At 46.9% G+C, this 19,448-nt stretch overlaps 1 protein-coding gene and 1 non-coding gene across 3 annotated transcripts in view; one reads left to right on the forward strand and one right to left on the reverse strand.

Moving 5' to 3' along the window:
- SNAP47 (synaptosome associated protein 47) overlaps positions 1-19,448 on the forward strand; it is a 70,081-nt gene that overhangs the window by 9,808 nt on the left and 40,825 nt on the right. The gene's annotated exons all lie outside the window — the stretch shown is intronic.
- Positions 7,449-7,524, reverse strand: TRNAD-GUC (transfer RNA aspartic acid (anticodon GUC)). The gene has a single exon. It is a non-coding gene; the product is annotated as a tRNA-Asp (tRNA).

Raw genomic sequence — 19,448 nt, forward strand, 5'->3', positions numbered from 1 at the left:
TCCCGTCTGTATAAAGAAGCCTCTGGGAACACCCAAAAGGATGGGGTTTGGAGAGCTTCTGGGTTGGTGGTATGGACAAAAAAGGGACCACATGCTGAACCTGACAAGCTCAGGGGAGGCCTGCATGGTGGTCCTGCAGGCTCAGAACTTAATGTAACCACACAGGATGGTCTGAAATTACAACTTTCTAACTAAAAACAGTGCATGGAGGGCAGTCATGTCCTGGGGCCAGTATCTTCCCTGACCACTGAGCCTTTTTATTACCTTTTTGCATGTAGGATAACATAACCTTTGGAATACCAGGTCATTTCCTCTCCCTCCCCACCTTTTAAAGCAACCACTGTATCAGAGCGGAGACAACAACCTCCCTCATTGTTGTTGTTATCATGTTCATTGTTAACTGTCCTACACCTGCCTGTGTAAAAGAGGTGTGTTTCCATACATGTTCTTTTTAATCCAGGCCCAGGGATTCTCCTCCCCCCTTGGCATTCTCCCACCTCCCTAGTCTATCAGCATTTTCTCAGTATGTAGAGATTTTGCTTCCTGGCAATTGTCGTAAATTTGGCTCAAATAAACTCATAAAAATTCTTACAGGTTTGGATGTTTCTTACGGTGACGGTGGCCATGTGGAGCCGCAGGAAGCATGTTGGGCTCAGAGAGCATGGAAGCCCCTCACCCTTCTGTAAGGCCAGGAGCCGCCATCGTGGCCATTCACATGCAGGTTCCCATTGGATTTGGACAGTCGGTAAAGAAACAATGGAGCCAAGAACTGGTGGGCCATTAGCTTTAATCCTAGCTTGCACCCGGTGGGCAAGCAATACACACAGAGGGAAGACACTTCCCTTTCCATTCAGGGCTCCCAAAGCCACTGACTTATCCGAGTTTCCTAGAATCAAAGGTTTCTACCTCACCAGCCTTATTTACCTGCTTCCTATCTCCTTCTCTCTGCACAAACTGGCGTTTCCCTCAGCACTCCACCATCTTGGCTGCTTCTCCTGGCCTCCTCCACGTGGCCTTTCTCTGCTCTCCTTTCTCTGCTCTCTCCTCTAATGCTAATCTCTGTTCTCTCTGAACAATGTGATCTCTCTTCCTTTTAAAACCTTTTGGCATGAAAGCCCTCCCCCAACACACATTAATATTGTAAAGTATTTTTCCCTGCCAAGGAAGAAGGAAGGGGCGTAGCCACAATAAAGCAAAAGCTTAGCACATCCCATCCAACGATGTTCCTTGGTTCTGGGGACAGAGGCGCCAGGGAAGTTGTGTGGGAGATATTTAAAGGGACCCGTTTAGGGTGGTCGAGCTAATATGACGTAGCAAAATCTCACTGACTGATGGACAGTTGCTCTTTTCCCAAGGACTCCTAGGAAATTTCCTTTGGCGCGCATGGATGTGGGCGGCTCTAGCCAAAGTTCCTGGGTCTGGGTTCCTCACTTGACCTTCTCCCATTGCTCATCACCTTACAAATACAATCACGCCCATCCCAAGCAGGAAGGGCAACTAATGTTATCACCTGGGCAACAGGCTTCCACATGGGCAGCGCCATCTTTAACAAAGTGAGCATAATATATTTTATCTGCCCAACACCGTCCCCAACCTCTCACGCTTCTCCATACCTGGCCCTGTGCATCTCTCCCATCTGATGTTCCCGAATTACATTCCTTATGATAAGCAGGTGAATGTTCCTCTGAGTTCTGTGAGCCACTCTAGCGAATTAGTGGAACCCAAGGAGGGGGTTGTGGAAACCTCTGATTGATAACCAGTCAAAAGCACAGGTGACAAGCATGGATTTGCCATTATCATTGTAAATGGGGTCACTCTTGTGGGACTGAGGCTTTATCCTGAAGGTGGTGGAGGCCTGTGGGGTCTGACCTTGTCTCCAGGCAGGCAGTGTCAGAACTGAGTTAGTTGTTTGGTGCTGGGGGAAAACCACAGCTCAGAATTGGTGTCAGCATACGAACATCATGAAGCAGCCCTCTGACCACATTTCATAAAGGCATCTATCTCCTTGAGAACCCTTTCTTAGCACACTGAGATAAAGTTTTGGTTGCTGGAGGAAATAGGTTCTTCCACAGTGTCACAGGAAATGGATTTCAGGGACACGTGCTGTTGGGTAAACAAATGTTTTTAGGTTTGCTCACTTGTATTGGGGCAGCGCCATGTGTGTAGTCTATGAAAGGCTGTGACTGCTTGCCCCAAGGGCAGCAGATTGCAAATTATGGATTGCCTGCCTGCTTGGGAGGGGCAATTGTTTGCTCTTGTTTGCTGGAGAAGGGGTTTTTTGCCCCAGCCTGTTTAGGAGGAGAGGGGAGAGGGAGAAGGAGGGAGAAAGAGAGAGAAAGAGCTGAGGAGCTTGGGAGCCCAGAGATTTCAGCTGGGCCTGTTTGGCTGAGCCCTGCTGAGGCTGGTGGGGGCCAGTGAGTCTGGGAGAGTCCAGAGAATGATTCGTGGCTTTGGGAGCCCTGAGTGAATGGGAAGCGGTCTTCCCTGTGTGTTTGCTCATCCACCATTACAAGACTTTAATAATGGAATGGCGCGCCATTTTCTGGCTCCACTGTTCCTTTACTCTCTGCCTGAATCCAATGAGAACCTGCATGGCCACAGCAGCAGCCCCTGGCCTTACAGTAAACCAGTGTTTTTTAGATTTGCTTGATTGTATTGGGGCAGCTTCATGTGTGTATAGTATATGGAAGGCTGCGGGTGCTTGCCCTCAGGGTAGCAGATTGCAAATTGCAGATTGCCTGCCTCCATGGGGAGGAGTGATTATTTGCTGTTGTTTGCCAGAGAAAGGGTATTTCTGCCAGGCCTGTTTTGCTGGAGAGTGCTTGAGGGGTTTGGGAGCCCTGATTTTAGCCCAGCCTGTTTTTTTTTTTTAATTTTTACAGAGAGAGAGTGATAGATAGGGACAGACAGACAGGAACAGAGAGAGATGAGAAGCATCAATCATCAGTTTTTTGTTGTGAGACTTTAGTTGTTCATTGATTGCTTTCTCATATGTGCCTTGACCGCGGGCCTTCAGCAGACCGAGTAACCCCTTGCTCGAGCCAGCGACCTTGGGTCCAAGCTGGTGAGCTTTTTTTTGCTCAAACCAGATGAGCCCGCGCTCAAGCTGGTGACCTCGGGGTCTTGAACCTGGGTCCTTCCGCAACCCAGTCCGACGCTCTATTCACTGCGCCACCGCCTGGTCAGGCCCAGCCTGTTTGTTTTGCTGGGGAGTGGGAAGGTTGGTGGAGGCCTGTGAGTCCCGAGGATAAGTTCAGAGAAAGGGCCTGGGTTGTGGAACCACAGACTGAGTCAAAGTTTTGGAGCCCTGAGAGAAAGGGAAACAGTTTTCCCTGCCTGTTTGCTCTTCTGTTGTTAACGAGATTAATAAATGGAATGGCTCACCATTTTCTGGCTCCACAGTTCCTTTACGGTCTGCCCGAATCCAGTGGGAACCTGCATGGCCATGGCCATGGCTAGTGGCCTTGCACATGTGTAGGAGGGTTTTAAGTGCCAGTGGCAAGATTTATTAGAGCAAAAACAAAGTAAGGGCTTAAGATAGACAAGCCAGATCACAGTAACGGGAGTGTACCTGGACCGGGCTGCCTAGACTTGAGACCAGACGTTATAAAAGCAAAAAGGAGAGAGTCCTTAAAGCCTGTTGCTCCCCTGGTTGTACATCTCATGGGGACCCTTAAAGTTTAGGAGAAAAGAAAGCAAAAGCACAGTCCAAGAGAAGGAAGGGTGTCCAGGGCTCAGATTTCCCTGAAAAGACTACTGCACTTCTGAGGCACTTCCCTAGTGGGTCTAGCAACAGAACTGATTGATGTTCTGCCCCAGGTGACACCCCGCTGATGCCCCATTCACACCACATGGTTTTGCTCCCTCTCGCTATGGAAGAAGCCCAGCTTCCAGGCCCACACCAGTGCCCAGCAGGACCAGAAAGGTCAGGGCCCAGAGCTGCAGTGCCATCATCCCAGCACCCAGGGCTTCAGTTGGGCAGCACAGTCTCTGGCCTCAAGTGTACTCTGCGGCTGCCAAACGGAGACTGGGCCTGTGTTCGACTCTGTTACATTTCCTTGGCCTTGGGAGAGAGCAGGCTTTTTTCAAACTATCCAATCTTCCAAATTTTCTCCAGGCTTGTGCCCTTACCCTGACCAATCTTTCCGCCATATTTCCCCAGGGTTGTCTCCTCCCTTTATGGTTGCCGTTCTGGCTTCTGCTGGTGTGCCCAGTGAAAGGCCTGCGCCATCTCCTCCCTCTCCATCACTGGGGTGGCTGCAAAGCTGCCACTTTCTACACTTCCTACTTAATCGGGCTCAATATCTGACCTCATGTGCTCCTTCCTTTGTTAACAGCTAATTAATTAGCTGCCTACTTGTAACATTTTTATCTAAAATTCTGTTTTATATTTCTATCATTTTTTATATGTATAAGAAGTTTATTTAGAAAGCCACATGGTGGAAGAAGTGAGTGATAGAAGGAATGGGCTCAGGAAACAAATCAGTGAGGCAGAGAAGGGCTCTTAGAGCTTGAGAGAAGGGCAAAGGTAATGAGCCTGGGGGAGGGGGGGCCTGGCATGCTTCTGAGAGGGAGAGTGCTCTATTGTTATTTTTTTTAAAAAGTCTTTCTGAGAGGTGTTCTTTCTAACCTCTGTCATTATTGATTGGGAGGACAACCAAAGCAGCCGCAGTGGGTAAAATGCTCCGTCTCTTCCAATACTCTCTTGGGTGGTGGCAGCTGGCACAGGGCCCCAAACCTGAAGTTAGTTTGGGACACGGCTGTGTACATGTAGATGCGCTGGGCTCAGGTCAGTTCTTTATAAGCGAGAGGGGATTCTGTCAGTCACACTCTTACCACTGGGGACCTGGCACCTGCCAAGCACTGTTGTGGGAGCCAGGAGAGACAGCAGAGCCCTGGGCAGACCACAGGTTCCTGCTCTGCTCGTCGGAGTTCTCCAGAGAAACAGAACCAACAGAATGTGTGTACTGCACCTGCGGAGGGGACTTATTTAAGGAATTGGCTTACATGATGTGGGGCTGGCAAGCCCAAGATTTGCAGGTCAGGTCAGCAGGCTGGAGGCTCAGGGACAGCCAGCATTGCAGCTCCAGTCTGAGGGCGTCTGCTCTGCAGAACTTCTTTTTCTTTTTAGATTTTACTTATTCATTTTTAGAGAGAACGGAGAGAGGGAGAGAAAGAGAGAGAAGGGAAGAGGAGCAGGAAGCATCAACTCCCAAGGCTCGTGCCTTGACAGGGTGAGCCCAGGGTTTCGAACTGGCAACCTCAGCATTCCAGGTTGATGCTTCATCCCCTGTGCCACCACAGATCAGGCAGAACTCCTTCTTGCTCAGGGGAGGGAGGCCGTCAACTGCTGGATGAGGGACATCTGCTTTCCTCAGTCCACTGATTGTTAATCCCATCCAGAAACCTTTACAGAAACATTCGGAATATGGTTTGAGCAGCTATCTGGGCCCCATGGCCCACACTCAAGATGTACCATCACATCGCCTTCAGGAAGTGTATGTGCTAGTACACTAGGGGTCTTCTCACCACCCTCTAGCCACTTGCGTTCCATAGTCCTCGACATGCCTCTGTCACAGTGCTCTTCCCTGGGCTCCCAGGTCCCACAGCTCCCTGCGAGGTGTTTCACGGGGCCAGCTTCCTGGTGGCTTCTGCAGAAGATGGAATGGAAGGGGGCTGATGCAGGGAAGACTGGCCCCCACCCTTTGGGAGACAGCTGATTTCTCTGCTTACAGCCTCACTTGCATCCAAGAAAGGCTGTCCGACGAAAGTCCAGCTTTTCCTGCCATCTTGGAGCCGTGCCCTGTTTCCATTCACAGTATGAAATGCTGACGTAGTTGTTGAGGGTACTTCATAGGTTCAATGTATCAGCCTTCAGTATTGGGTCTTCTATTTTGATTTGCCATATTATTGCCAAATCTGCCTTTATATCTGGATAACCATCTTAAAGGGAAATAAGCAATAGAGAAATAAGGCAGGCTTTGTGGTCTGTCTGCTATGTTACTCCCAGTTCCCCTTGTGTGCTTTCAATCCCTACAAGGAAATGATGTTAAAAACTGACTGCCTGGAGAAACGGGAGCTGTTAGTTCATTTTATGTTATTTGTTCATTTTCCTGAAAACTTACTGATGACCCACAGAAATGTTAAGTCAAAGAGAAAGAAATGTTAAGTCAAACATTGTAGGGTCAGCCCCACAAGTTGTTGGTTCACTGTTCCCGTGCCAGGGTCTCTTTGGTAGCTCTGTACTGATGACTGTTAAGCCTAATCCAGAGGGACCCGAAACATTGAAGACACGAACAAAGTCTGTCGATTACACACCAAAGCTTTATTGTCTAGCTTGGCCAAGCGGCGGCAACTCCGAAAGAAATCTGAGGGAGAGCGTGCTGGCCCTTTGTTCTACTTAGTTTTTATAGTTTTGTAAGTGGGAAGTACAGAAGCACAAATTGTAATTAGGAGCCCTTTACCACTATTGGTTATAGTCATATGTCTTTAACATGATAGGACCATGTTCAATTTGCAAGCCATACATCATTTTGGAGAAAACAAAATTTACAAGTCAACACAATGGTAGAAAGATGTCTCTTTACATATTAAAAGGCATTCCTATATTTTCTAGTGTTCATCCACCATCTCTCTGTCCAGAGTCACATGTATTAACCACATGCATTTACATAGGAGAGGTAGTTTCCATGGGGACAAATGCCCGCAAATGGCTCATTGCTATAAGAAAAGGTTTATTTTGGCTTTTCTCTTCCTGCACCTGGCTAGCCATTCACTCCTTTCCCCACAGGTGTGGTGGAATGTCTGGGAATCCATGTTTTCCTCCCCTTTGCATTTACAATACAATGCCAAGGGCCATCCTGGTCATGCCAGTCACACAGTACAGCAGGGGTCCCCAAACTATAGCCCGTGGGCCACATGCGGCCCCCTTAGGCCATTTATCCGGCCCCCGCCGCACTTCTGGAAGGGTACCTCTTTCATTGGTGGTCAGTGAGAGGAGCATAGTTCCCACTGAAATATTGGTCAGTTTGTTGATTTAAATTTACTTGTTCTTTATTTTAAATATTGTATTTGTTCCCGTTTTGTTTTTTTACTTTAAAATAAGATATGTGCAGTGTGCATAGGAATTTGTTCATAGTTTTTTTTTTGTTTGTTTTGTTTTGTTTTTGTATTTTTCTGAAGCTGGAAACGGGGAGAGACAGTCAGACAGACTCCCGCATGCACCCGACCGGGATCCACCCAGCACGCCCACCAGGGGCGATGCTCTGCCCCTCCGGGGCATCGCTCTGCCGTGACCAGAGCCACTCTAGCGCTTGGGGCAGAGGCCAAGGAGCCATCCCCAGCGCCCGGGCCATCTTTGCTCCAATGGAGCCTTGGCTGCGGGAGGGGAAGAGAGAGAGAGGAAGAAGGGGAGGGGGGTGGAGAAGCAAATGGGCGCTTCTCCTATGTGCCCTGGCTGGGAATCGAACCCGGGTCCCCCGCACGACAGGCCGACGCTCTACCGCTGAGCCAACCAGCCAGGGCTGTTTATAGTTTTTTTTATAGTCCGACCCTCCAACGGTCTGAGGGACAGTGAACTGGCCCCCTGTGTAAAAAGTTTGGGGACCCCTGCAGTACAGGGACTATTTCTCACAATTTCTCTGCACACCTTAACCCAAATTAATAAAATGTTCTTCAAGCCTCTTAAAATATTAATATTAATTCTGTAGTTTTGGTACCTTACAACACCTGCAGGTGAAGTGGTGCAGTGGCTCCTCAATGACAATTGTTCTTTCTGTTGTGTGTGGGACCTGGCACCCCCCCCCTCCCCCCTGTGCCAGAAGAGCCTGCACTCCCTTTAGAAAGGTCACCGCTGTATCGATCCCATCATGTCCCTGTTTTGTCCATCCCCACTTCTCCTGTGCTGGCCTCGTAGGGATTGAAAGCACACATAGGGGAACTGCAAGTAACATAGCGAAAAGACCACAAAGCCTGCCTTATCTCTCTCTTGCTAATTTCACTTTAAGAACAGTCCTCCCCAGGGGTTGCTGGGCTCAGATCTCCTGATACTTAAAAATCACTACCTCAGACTTGCAAGAATGAGAGTGAATGGTTTCCTGTAGGTGTCCTGCTGGCCTCACTGCTTACATTTTATGTTTCTTTGTCATGCGTTGTCTTTCCTACTGGAAGTCTGGTTCTGCTGAAATGTCTGCTCTCACATCAGTCAAGAACTATGCTGTGTGGTTTCAGACCATCTCTCTTCTTGATTTAAGCAGTCCTGGTGCATTCTGTATGTGATTCCAGCCTCTAGAATGTACAAGAAACATAGAATATACATAAGAAAAGGACAAAATCTGATTCAGGATTTTGAAAAGCAAATCAGAAAAACAAACTGCTATGGAAACAAAGTGCTGTTAAACACTTCAAATCTTGTGTTCAAATGCAAGCTGCATTGTGTGGTTGACAAAATAGCTTTACATGATCTTAATAAGGAATTTGTGACTCAATCCTGCTCTTTGGGGGAGATCGAGAGTATGGCATGCACATTTTAAGAGGACCACTGAGAAAGTGAAGAATTGATTGAAAATCCAAATGACTTTAAGCTGCTCCTTTTGAGAGAGAATTGTTGGAATCCATGGGAGTCCAAAAGACCAGAGTAACAGGCTTTATTGAAAGGAAGAAAGGAACCCTGCTGGGCACTTCTCCCAGGGAGAAGAGCACCAGTTACAGACTAGGGGCAAGTTATATAGTGTTTGGGAGAGCCTGAGGGGATACTGAGTCAAAAGTCCTGGTATGTCCGGAATGCTCCTTCTTGAGGGGCTTGGAGCATGTGGGTGTTGAATCAAAAGTCCTGGTATGTCCAGAGCCCCTCCTTGGGGCGGCTTGTCAGCTTTTTGGAATTTCTCTGTCTCAGGGGCGATAGTCCAGTAAGGGTGAGGTCTGACAGATAAACGGAACATCAAGAGGGCAGTTTGGAATACACATATCTATCATTTCTCAACTCTGTGGTTACATATAAAAGAAAGGCAGTTATTAATTTTATAATATATGGTGAGGGGTGATGAGGAGAAAGAGGAGAAAACATTGGAAAATTATTGCTTCTTCTGGAGAGAACTCAAGAAGGGAACCTTGCCAAGCCAAGTCCCCTATCCAGTTAAGAAGGTCATCAATTTCCGTGTTGTAAGGTCTGAACCAGGCGATGTTTCTGAAAACCTGAGTGAGGAAGTAAAAAAATTTTGGCCCTGGCCAGTTGGTTCAGTGGTAGAGCATCGGCCTGGCGTTCAGGAGTCCCGGGTTCGATTCCCGGCCAGGGCACACAGGAGAAGCACCCATCTGCTTCTCCACCCCTCCCTCTCTCCTTCCTCTCTGTCTCTCTCTTCCCCTCCCTCAGCCAAGGCTCCATTGGAGCAAAGTTGGCCTGGGCGCTGAGGATGGCTCTATGGCCTCTGCCTCAGGCACTAGAATGGCTCTGGTTGCAGCAGAGTGATGCCCCAGATGGGCAGAGCATCGCCCCCTGGTGGGCATGCCGGGTGGATCCTGGTCGGGCGCATGCAGGAATCTGTCTAACTGCCTCCCCGTTTCCAACTTCAGAAAAATACAAAAAAAAAATTTTTTTTTTTGCAAGGTAATAATTGTGAATTGCCTGCTGCGAGTGCCGAGTGGACAGAGTGACATGGTGATACATGGTCTCCTGGTTGAGCCTCATGAGACGTGCTGGTCTGGTTCTTCTCGAATGGGAGGACATGTGGAGATTTTTAGAGACGGGGAACCTATTGGTGTAAGTTTTTAGAAGGAGTGAATATTAAAAGGAAGGGGGTTTGGCGAACATTCAGGAGGGAACTTCTCGAGCTGAGGGGTGGCTTCTTCCTGCTGTCATCCCTACCTATTTGATATTTCCCTCGTGAAGTTCTCCTTGGGGTATTGGAGAATAGGAGTGTAGGAGCATTTGATTGTAGGTAATCCTAGAGAGTTCTCTCATCCCGGCCTGTAGGAACTTGATAAAGAAAGAGGCAAGTATTTGGAGATCAGGAATGCAGAGATGAGGAGGGTTGTATAGCGGGTGGTGAAAGTTCTTCCATGGTAAAGTTAGAAATATTCTTTCCTGGCAGCCCTGGAGAGAGCAGTTAGTTTGAGCTAAAAGAAATGTTTCATGTCCATTTGTAGGCTCTTCTTCAGCCAAGAAGACCCAGCGATCTTGTTCCCTTACTATGTTAAGGGTAAAAAGACTGAGAAGTGTTAAGAGGTGAATGCTATTCATTCTCCTAGTTCTTCAGGGATACAGGAGAGCTTTAGAGTTAGGGGGCCTGTAGGGGTTGAAAGAGGATTTAGGAGGTTTGCTGATATAGGGTTTCAGATTTAACTGTTTCACGAGGACAGGTTTCAGTGTTGGTGTGTAGGGTTAGGTAGATTTTTCCAATCTGATTGGCGAAGGTCTGCATGTGGTTCTGTAAGAAACTAGTGAACAAACGTAAGAGGCAGGGTCCAAAAGTTAAAAAAATAAATAGAAGAGTGAGTGGACTAATGAAAGGCAATTATAGTCAAGATGCCCAGTTTGTGTGAAACTGCTGATTCCATGTATACAAATTCGCTAGACTTCAGAGAGAGAGAGAGAGAGTAGAAATAAGACAGAGCAGTGTCCAATCCCCCTGCCCCTAGACCTACTTTTATAAAGATTCCTAAAGCAACAAGAAGAGAAATTACCTGTATAGCTCGTTTGGTCCTTAGATTGACGGGTAGTGTACTAGGAATTGAAAGAGGCTCATGGGGTGGGATTAGGTTGATATTTGGGGTGAGATAGATTAGGGTACAGGTTTCTGTTCAGTTAGTAAGGAGACACATAAAGGTGTTGGTCCCATATGAGTAGAAAACCCCTGATTGGGTGAGGCAGGCTGAGAGGTGAATAGAGAGTAGAAGGACAAGAGGTCGGTTTTGTTTCTCTGTTTCTGAGCTCCAGATGGTCAGGGTGAAGGAAAGAGCCGCCCTTAGCAACAGTGGGAGTTGTCAGGATCACTGTGTGTGGACCTGTCCATGTGAAAGTCAGTCCTTGGGTGATGTACTGCTGAGTAACCTGTAAATCCTGCAAGTATTGTACTTAGGGAAAGGGTGGTTACATTTCTACTACTTTGCAGTTACAGTTTAAGTCCTACTGACCACTGCTTCTAACTGGAATTAGCAGCAGGTCCCAGCCTACAATAGGCATGGGGCATTGAGACAAGAGGAATAATGGAGATACTATACATTAAATAAAGTAACAAAATCAGATTGTCAATACCTACAGTAAAGATCTTTGAGGGATAAATAAAACTCAAATATTTAGACAAGGCATAGTAGATGGCCCTTGTGTTTACAAGAAATGAGATTAGTTTATCTGCTACTTGGAAGAAATACCTTAGGCTCGTGAATGATGTCCTTGGGACTTCAGTGGCAATTCCCAGCATTCTGGGCAAGGTCAGGTGACAGGTAGCTGGAGCAGGGCTAGAAGAGACTGAACCCTCCCTCCGTGGAGCAAGGGGGCAGCATACCTTCTCGTGTTCCTCTTTCCACAGCAGAGGTGTGTCCCTTGATGGGGCCGGGAAGCCTGGCAGGCTTCAGTTCAATGACCTTTCTTTCCACTCTGGAGCCAGGGCCCTGATGCAATTCTATGAAACCCTTTAGGGCACTGGAGCCTTTAAGAGCATATGCTAAACGCTGGTATTTCCTGACTTCTTTTGGGCTTTATTTGCCTTTTCTGTTACTTCCTTGGCCATTATAGACCTTAAAAGCCATGCTCAGAAGATCTCACTGAGGGACTTGACTAAGAGCAAAATTGGAACTCCAGTGTTTAAAGAAGCCTACTAGACTGAGAAAAGAAAAGATTTGATCTGTGGTGGTAGGTGGTTGGAGACTGTGGAGGGTCTGAGTTTGATCTAGGGTGAGACTTCAGGTGGTGGGCGTTAAGGTGATGCCTAGATAGACTAGGGACTGAGAGTGAAGTTGAGCCTTAGCAGAGAAGACAGGATATCCCTTTACAGCGAGGAAGTTAAGAAGGGTGGTGGTGTGTCTCCTTGAGGCAGGCAGGGAGGGGTTGCAGAGGAGTAGGTTATTTACATATTGTAAGAGAGTACTAGTTTTGAGATTGCTTGCTGTTAAATCCTGAGCTAGTGCCTGCCCAAACAGGTGTGGGCTGTTTTTGATCCCCTACTAGGGTAAGACAGTCCACATAAAGGTAAACAGAAAGTAAGAGTCAGGTTGTAGAGGAATGGTAAAGAAGGTATTCTTGAGGTCTAGGACCCTGAAATGAGTGGTGTTTGAGGGAATGTGTGACAATAACTTGTAGAGATTAGGGACTACTGGATGGAGGGGAACTATCGCCTCATTGATTAGATGTAAGGCTTGTACGAGGCGATAAGCCCCTGAAGGTTTTTGAACAGGAAGGATGGGGGTATTGCAGGGAGAGTCCATGGGGATGAGTAAGCCTTGATTTAAGAGGTGGGTAATTATTGGTTTAAGGCCTTAGAAACAGACAAAGTTATACATTAAACATAGACTTCAGATACACATATGAATTAAGGAATTTAAATGAGCGCGCTTTACTTGTTTCAATTCAAATTATACTAGAGATATTTTCTGACAAACAAAGAGACAAGACGGATTACTTACATAGCTTAATATACAATTCTGCTTTTTTAAGTTTTTAGAGGTGGCAGGGAATTGCCAGCATAGAGGGGAGGAAGAGAGAAAGCAGATAGATGGACAGTGTGAGCAGCTGGATGGAAAAGAAGGAGGGTCAGAATCTGCAGGAAGGGGAGGAGAGTAGAGTCCTGGTGTGGCTCCACGTGGTCAGAGGAGTCAAAAAAGATTTAGAGCTCTAAGGAGGGGGGGAGGAGGAAAGAGGCACAGTCACAGTTTGTAAGGAGGGAGGAAGGGTCAGAGAAGAAACAGGCACTGCAGCCAGAGCAAACAGCTTCAAAGTAGGGGGGAGGGGATGAAAAACACAGTGGAGAAGGGAGGGGGCGCTTGGAGGGAAGAGATCTGATTTGCGGAGGGACCAGAGAGGGGTCCCGAGAGAGAGGGGTGCCCTCAGGGGTAAGGCAGGAGGAGGAGAGAGTTGGGAGTCCGCGGAGAAGGAAAGATTAGGAGCAGAGGTTTTAGGTGAGGTTTCTCTGGCCAAAAACGGCCTGCATGTAGAACAGAAGGCACAGAAATTAAGGACAGGAGAGAACGGAGAAGGAAAAGCCTGCACGTAAAGAATCTCTTATGACCTCCCCGTCCGGTGGCAGAAATTGTCAAGATCTCTTAGGATATAGTAATGGTAGTAGAAAGCAACCTGGCTAGGCGCTTAGACTTTCAAGGAAGTCAGTAGAAGCTAGCCACTCAGGAGTAGAAACCTCCCAAACTGTGAACCTCAGAGAGTAGGGTGAGTCCCGGAGGAGTAGAGGAGTCCTGAAGGAGTAGAGGAGTCCTGAAGGAGTAGAGGAATAGTCTCTGAGGCCTGAGATTGGGAGGAGCCCATGTTCCAAGGGGAGCCTGGCTGGATGGTTTGGACTAGGAGGAGCCCACAGTAGAGGAGACTGGTGAGAGAAGGGGGCGTCCCTGCCTTCAGTCACAGTTCTGAGAGGAGAAAATCTCCGTAGAAAGAGAGTCTCAGACAAGAGGTCATCACCCCAAGGCTGAGATCCCAGGACGTAGGAGAGTGGCCTGGCTAGGCGCGCCTAGACTTTCGTAGAAGTCCATAAAGGAGTAGAGGCAGACCACCCATAGATATGGGGTCCAAAGTCAAAACCGTCTGACCAGGAAGGGGTGTTTTTAGAGAGAAATCTGGAGGCCAACGGGGGAAGGGGAAGGGAGAAACTCCATACCTTTCTGGTCCAGCAGGGGTTCAGGACAGGGTTAGACTGCCGGCCAATTGACCTACAATTACATGTCCAAACAGAATCAGGGAGTAAGCCCGGATGAGCTGCCGCTGCCCATTGCTTCCCTGGTTGTAAGTTTGGACGGCAAAGAGGGATTGTCCAGGCAGTTAGTCCCCTGTCCCAGGTTTCAGCACCAAATGTTGGAATCCATGGGAGTCCGAAAGACCAGAGTAACAGGCTTTATTGAAAGGAAGAAAGGAACCCTGCCGGGCACTTCTCAGGGGAGAAGAGTGCCGGTTACAGACTAGGGGCGAGTTATATAGTGTTTGGGAGAGCCTGAGGGGACACTGAGGCAAAAGTCCTGGTATGTCTGGAATGCTCCCCCTTGGGGGCTTGGAGCATGTGGGTGTTGAATCAAAAGTCCTGGTATGTCCAGAGCCCCTCCTTGGGGTGGCTTGTCAGCTTTTTGGAATTTCTCTGTCTCAGAGGCGATAGTCCAGTAAGGGTGAGGTCTGACAGATAAGCGGAACATCAAGAGGGCAGTTTGGAATACACATATCTATCAAGACTAAGAGCTGGTAGCCTGAGCGGAGCAGAGGGGAGAGCAGCCGGTCTGACATAACCAAACAGCTGTTGTGTGACACTTTTTTTTTTGTCTAGAAAGTTAGTTAAACAAGAAGCTTTAGTGGTGAGGTATTGGAAAAGAAAATTTGGATTACTAAAAGAAATTTTCTGACTGTACAGTTGAAAAGCCTGTACATATGAGCAATGAGCTTTCCATCTCTGGACTGTTATGATGACTCCAGCTCATGTCAGATGAACATGGGCCTAGAGCACCTTTAATTTTGAGATTTTCATATAGGAGTATATTCCACCCCCACCCCCCATATCAGTTTCCTTTAGATCTAATTTGCAAATTGGTCATCTTTAAGGTGAACGAACCCCTGTTGGCTTTCTCAGAGGCCACATGGACATACAGACTATTGGGCCCCGTTGTCTGGCTGCATAATTGGAAAGCCTCTGCAGCCCCCGCAGGAGGATGCTGATGGTGGTCCTCTAGGGTCTGTGCCCTGCATGTGTCTCAGGCCCTCATGACTGGACCCAGACAGCTTTGTCTTGGAAGCAGACTCACAGCACGGGAGACTCTCTAATGAAAAGCAGTGCCTCCTACAAGTTCAATCAGCATGTGTGGTGTTGTCCTGGTGTTACACATTTGTTTACCCTTACTGCTTACACTCACTTAAAACTGAATGTTGGGCAAAGAAACCATAGAATGCTCATTTGTGTATGTTAATCAAAATCTATGTCATCACATGAGCCAGTTCCTTAAAATAAACCAATCTTTCCCCTCTTTTTCCTTCTTCCCCTCGTCCTCCTCCTTCCCTCCTTCCCTCCCTCCCTCTCTTGGATGAATGTGTATATCCTGCTGGTTTTCTGTAGAGAACACTGATACAGATTCTGGTATTGAGAGTGAAGGGCGAGTTTGGTTCTACAGTTTCTATGATCTCTAATCTGATTAGATTTAAATCTACTAATAATGCTTGTTTCTAATGGTCTAGGAGTGCTGATAGCACATGGCATGGTGTGGCAATGGAGATACACAGATACCACTATGCAGTACTCCTAGTCAAAGACTTTAAAAAGGCAAGATTCTCACTGGTCATGCGTTTGACACCTAATATGTTTTTTTGTCAAACTAATGAATAGGATGAGATTAGCTGGCTCCTCCTCACTTCACTGGACAAAGTGGGGAAAGGGAAGGATGAGCTTGGGGTGCTGCATGAATGAGCTGAATATTTCTGTATGCTGCCCTGAAATAAACCCTTGGCCCCTGTCACTCCATCCTGAAGTTCCTAAACACCAGATCCAGCAGGTCATCCTGTGAGTGGTTGGATTGTAAGGTAAATTGAAACCCTTCCTTCACATGGTATCTGCTGTTAGACTGAGGGCATTGACTGGGAGGAAATGGCACCCTGAACATGGGACTGTGGATATAGGGGAAGATGCTGGTGAGATAGGCAAATTGAACCTCTAAATTCTGGTGAATCTTCTCTGCTAGTAAGCGGCCCTCCCCGCCCACCTGAGATTGTTCATGCTTTGCCAGAAGGTCCTGTGAGGGCCCTTGCTGAGGCCCTTGCCTTGCAGGACACTGCTGACTACCCTCAGGATGCACCCCCATCACCCTCTGTGCTTCTAGATGTGTTGCTAGACGTGGTCCCAGCAGATCCAAAAAGAGGAGGCATAAAGTGTGTGCTACACTCAAAAGAACTGCATGATTGTCCCCCTATACACAGGAGCCCAGAAAATATGTAGGGGATGGATATCAAAGGTGTGGGTCATGATGAAAGAAACAGTTGGATCAGGCTGAATTTACTGAAACAGGCCCACTGAGCCCAGATTCTGCATCGGGTGCTATCACTAGAAAGGTTTGCTTGGTTGTCTGAGACGTGAACCAAAAGGTGGCCTACACTAGATGAAGTCTGAGACATCAAGACTGCCTGGGTCAGTCCAGAGGAAGGACCCAGGGCTGAGGATGATTGGGGTGGTAGAGTGGACTTATGTTTGAGACCTGCTCACCTACTTGGCAGGGCCCAGAGGACACACTTCTTACCATGACTGTGAGGGGAGCCTTAACCGTCCTTAAAGATGTATGCAGTTGCTCGTCTATGCAGGCCAGAGATTAGTGGGAACTGCTGCCACTGAGCTGAGATCCCTCTGCAGTAGGGATAATTAGATCCCAGGAGCAGGGCCGAGTGACAGCACTCAATTACCAAAGACAAATGAGGATGGTACTATAATGGACAGCAGAGTCAAGCAGCCAGAAGCCTAGCTCCAAGACCTGTGCCGGTGGCTGTTGCCTGTGTGCCCCAGAAGAGAAGAAGATGGCAGTCTACTCAGTTCTCACCAGATCCATATATGCAGAATATAGGTCAGTTGAGCACAAATCTCACTTGGGTTTAAAAAAAAAGTCATGGCCCCTCGATTCCCAGATTGAACCAGTTTACAGACTCAGAATCTCTTGAGTGACAAGGAGGCTGGGACCTCTTGAGGAAGGACCCCACAATGCTACCAAAATTTTATACTGTTAAATCTTTCTCTCAGAGGGAGCTCCAGCATTTTCCCAGGTGGCTGTGTATTAAGGAGAAGGAAATAGACTTTTCAGGGATCCCGTACACTGGCTCTGAACTGACACTGATTCTAGGAGACATAAATCATCACTGTTGCTACCCAGTCGTAGTAGGAGCTTATGAAGGTCAAGTGATGGAGTTTTCTTAGCTCAAGTTCATCTCACAGTGGGCCCCCAAGCCCATCCTGTAGCTATGTCCCCAGTCCTGGAATGCATCATTGGAGCAGACGTACTTTGCAACTGACAGAACCCCACAGTGGTTCCCTTTGGAGGGGGGGGCCATTCTGGTGAGGGAGGGCAAGGGGAAGCCCTACTAGAAGTGCATGTACCTAGGAGGAAAATATTGTACTAGAAGCCACCCTAGATTCCTAAAGGGATTGCAAGGACTAGAGCTACCATCCAGGCCCTGAAGGATGCAGGAGCTGGGAATCCTACCCCAGGTGAAAACTGTAACTCTGAAGACAAGTGGATATGAAAAGAGCCATTATACAGTTGTTCTAGCTTGTGCCGATGGAACCAAGCTGCCTCCTATGCTGATTTTCAAACGTAAAACAATGCCGAAAGAAGACGTTCCTCGAGGAGTGATTGTCCATGTTCATGACAAGGGCTGGATGGATCAGGATGAGATGAAGATCTGGTTTGAGAAAGTTTGGAGAAGGAGACCAGGTGGGCTCTTACACAAACCTGCCCTATTGGTGCTTGATCAGTTCAGGGCACACATAACAAAAAACAAAGAAGACTGCTGCAGAGCAAAAAACAAAACTTGCCATCATACCCAGAGGCTTGACATCCCAGCTTCAATCACTTGATGTCAGCATTAACCCTTCAAAGCTGCCATGAGAGATGAATGGAACCAGTGGATGAAGTTTTCTGGGGACAATTTGACATCAGCAGGAAGAGTGAAGAAACCAGCTATAGGAGAAATTTGTACCTGGGTGAGAAGATCCTGGGATAATATCAAGATTGAGATCATTGTCAAGTCATTTAAGAAGTGTGGCATTTCAAATGCCATGGATGGAACTGAGGATGAGGCAATATATGCAGACAGTGATTCGTCTTCAGACACAGATGAGGACAAGCTAATGGATGGGTGTTTTGACAGTGATGAGTTGTATGAATTTTATGATGAATAAAACTTGGGTTCAGTAACTGTGTAATAATACATTTTTCAAATTTTGGGCCCCAAATATAAGGTACATTTATACATGGGAGTGTCTTATACATGGGGAAATATGGTATTTTATGTGAGCAGTTCAGGGCTTTTTTTTTTTTTTTTTTTAAGTAAATTTACAGAATTATACAAAGATCACTACATTCCAATTTTAGGACAATGCCATGACCCTAAAAGTTCCCTCAGGCCTATTTGCAGTGACTCTTCTGGCCTTAGCACCAGATCACCAGTTGTCCATCCACTCTCTCTCAGCTCTGGTCACCACTGCCCTACTCTTGTTGTATATTGTCCTTTCTGTTATGTTCGTCCTCTATATTGTCTTTGTGGACATGAAGTGGTATCTCAGTGGTAATGAACAACAGTTTTAGTACTGTTCATTTTTCTAATGATAATGAGCTTTATGTGTTTTTTGTCCAATGTATATTTTGTTTTCAAATTCTTTGACCACTCCCCCCTTTTTCTTTGTATTTTGAGAAATTTATTTTAGGACATCCAAATGCATTTTCTCCTTTTTGGCTTCATTCAGACAGTATCCTAAGAAACTTAACCAAGATTTCATAATTTCTGCTTTTCAAAGAATGATATCGGAGATGGCTAAGCGTGTGTGTACTGCCTCCTCAGTCCAGAGTTAAAATCACAGAAGTTTGTGGAAGGATGCCACTCTACTCCAACACTGTTCTCACAGTTTCCCTAAATGGAAACATGTTTTTGTTGTTTGTCTTCCTTTATTTTTTTATAGAATTAATGGGGTGACATTGATTTGCAAAACCATATAAGTTTCAAGTGCACAACTCAATAAAACACTGTTTGCACACCACATCATGGGCTCATCTCCCCAAGCAAAGTCTCTTTCCATCTTTGACCATTTAATTTAAATTTTTATTTTTAATTTATTGTGTTGAAATGGTTTCAAGTGTCCTACTCAATATAACACCCCTACACATTGCATTGTGCCCCCCATGCCCCATGCAAAGTCTCTTTCTACCCCCATTTCACCCTGTTGCCCCCCACCCACCATCCCTACTTCCACTCCCCCCTTTCCTCTTGTTATTACTACCCTGTTGTCTGATGTGAGTTATGTATATATAATTTGGCTAATCCCTTCACCTTCTTTGATCCTGTCTCCTCTTGTCCTTTCCCTCTGGCAGCTGTCCATCTGTGCTTTGAGACCCTGCGTCTGTTTCTATTTTGTTTCTCAGTTTACAGTTTTCACTGGATTCACAATATAAGTGAGAGCATATGGAATTCGTTTTTCTCTGCCTGGCTTATATTTCTTAGCATAATAGTCTCCAGGACCACTTATGCTGTTGCAAAAAGTAAGATTTCCTTCTTTCTCATG

The sequence above is a fragment of the Saccopteryx leptura genome, chromosome 1, assembly GCF_036850995.1.
Source record: "Saccopteryx leptura isolate mSacLep1 chromosome 1, mSacLep1_pri_phased_curated, whole genome shotgun sequence".
Taxonomy (NCBI): Eukaryota; Metazoa; Chordata; class Mammalia; order Chiroptera; family Emballonuridae; genus Saccopteryx; species Saccopteryx leptura.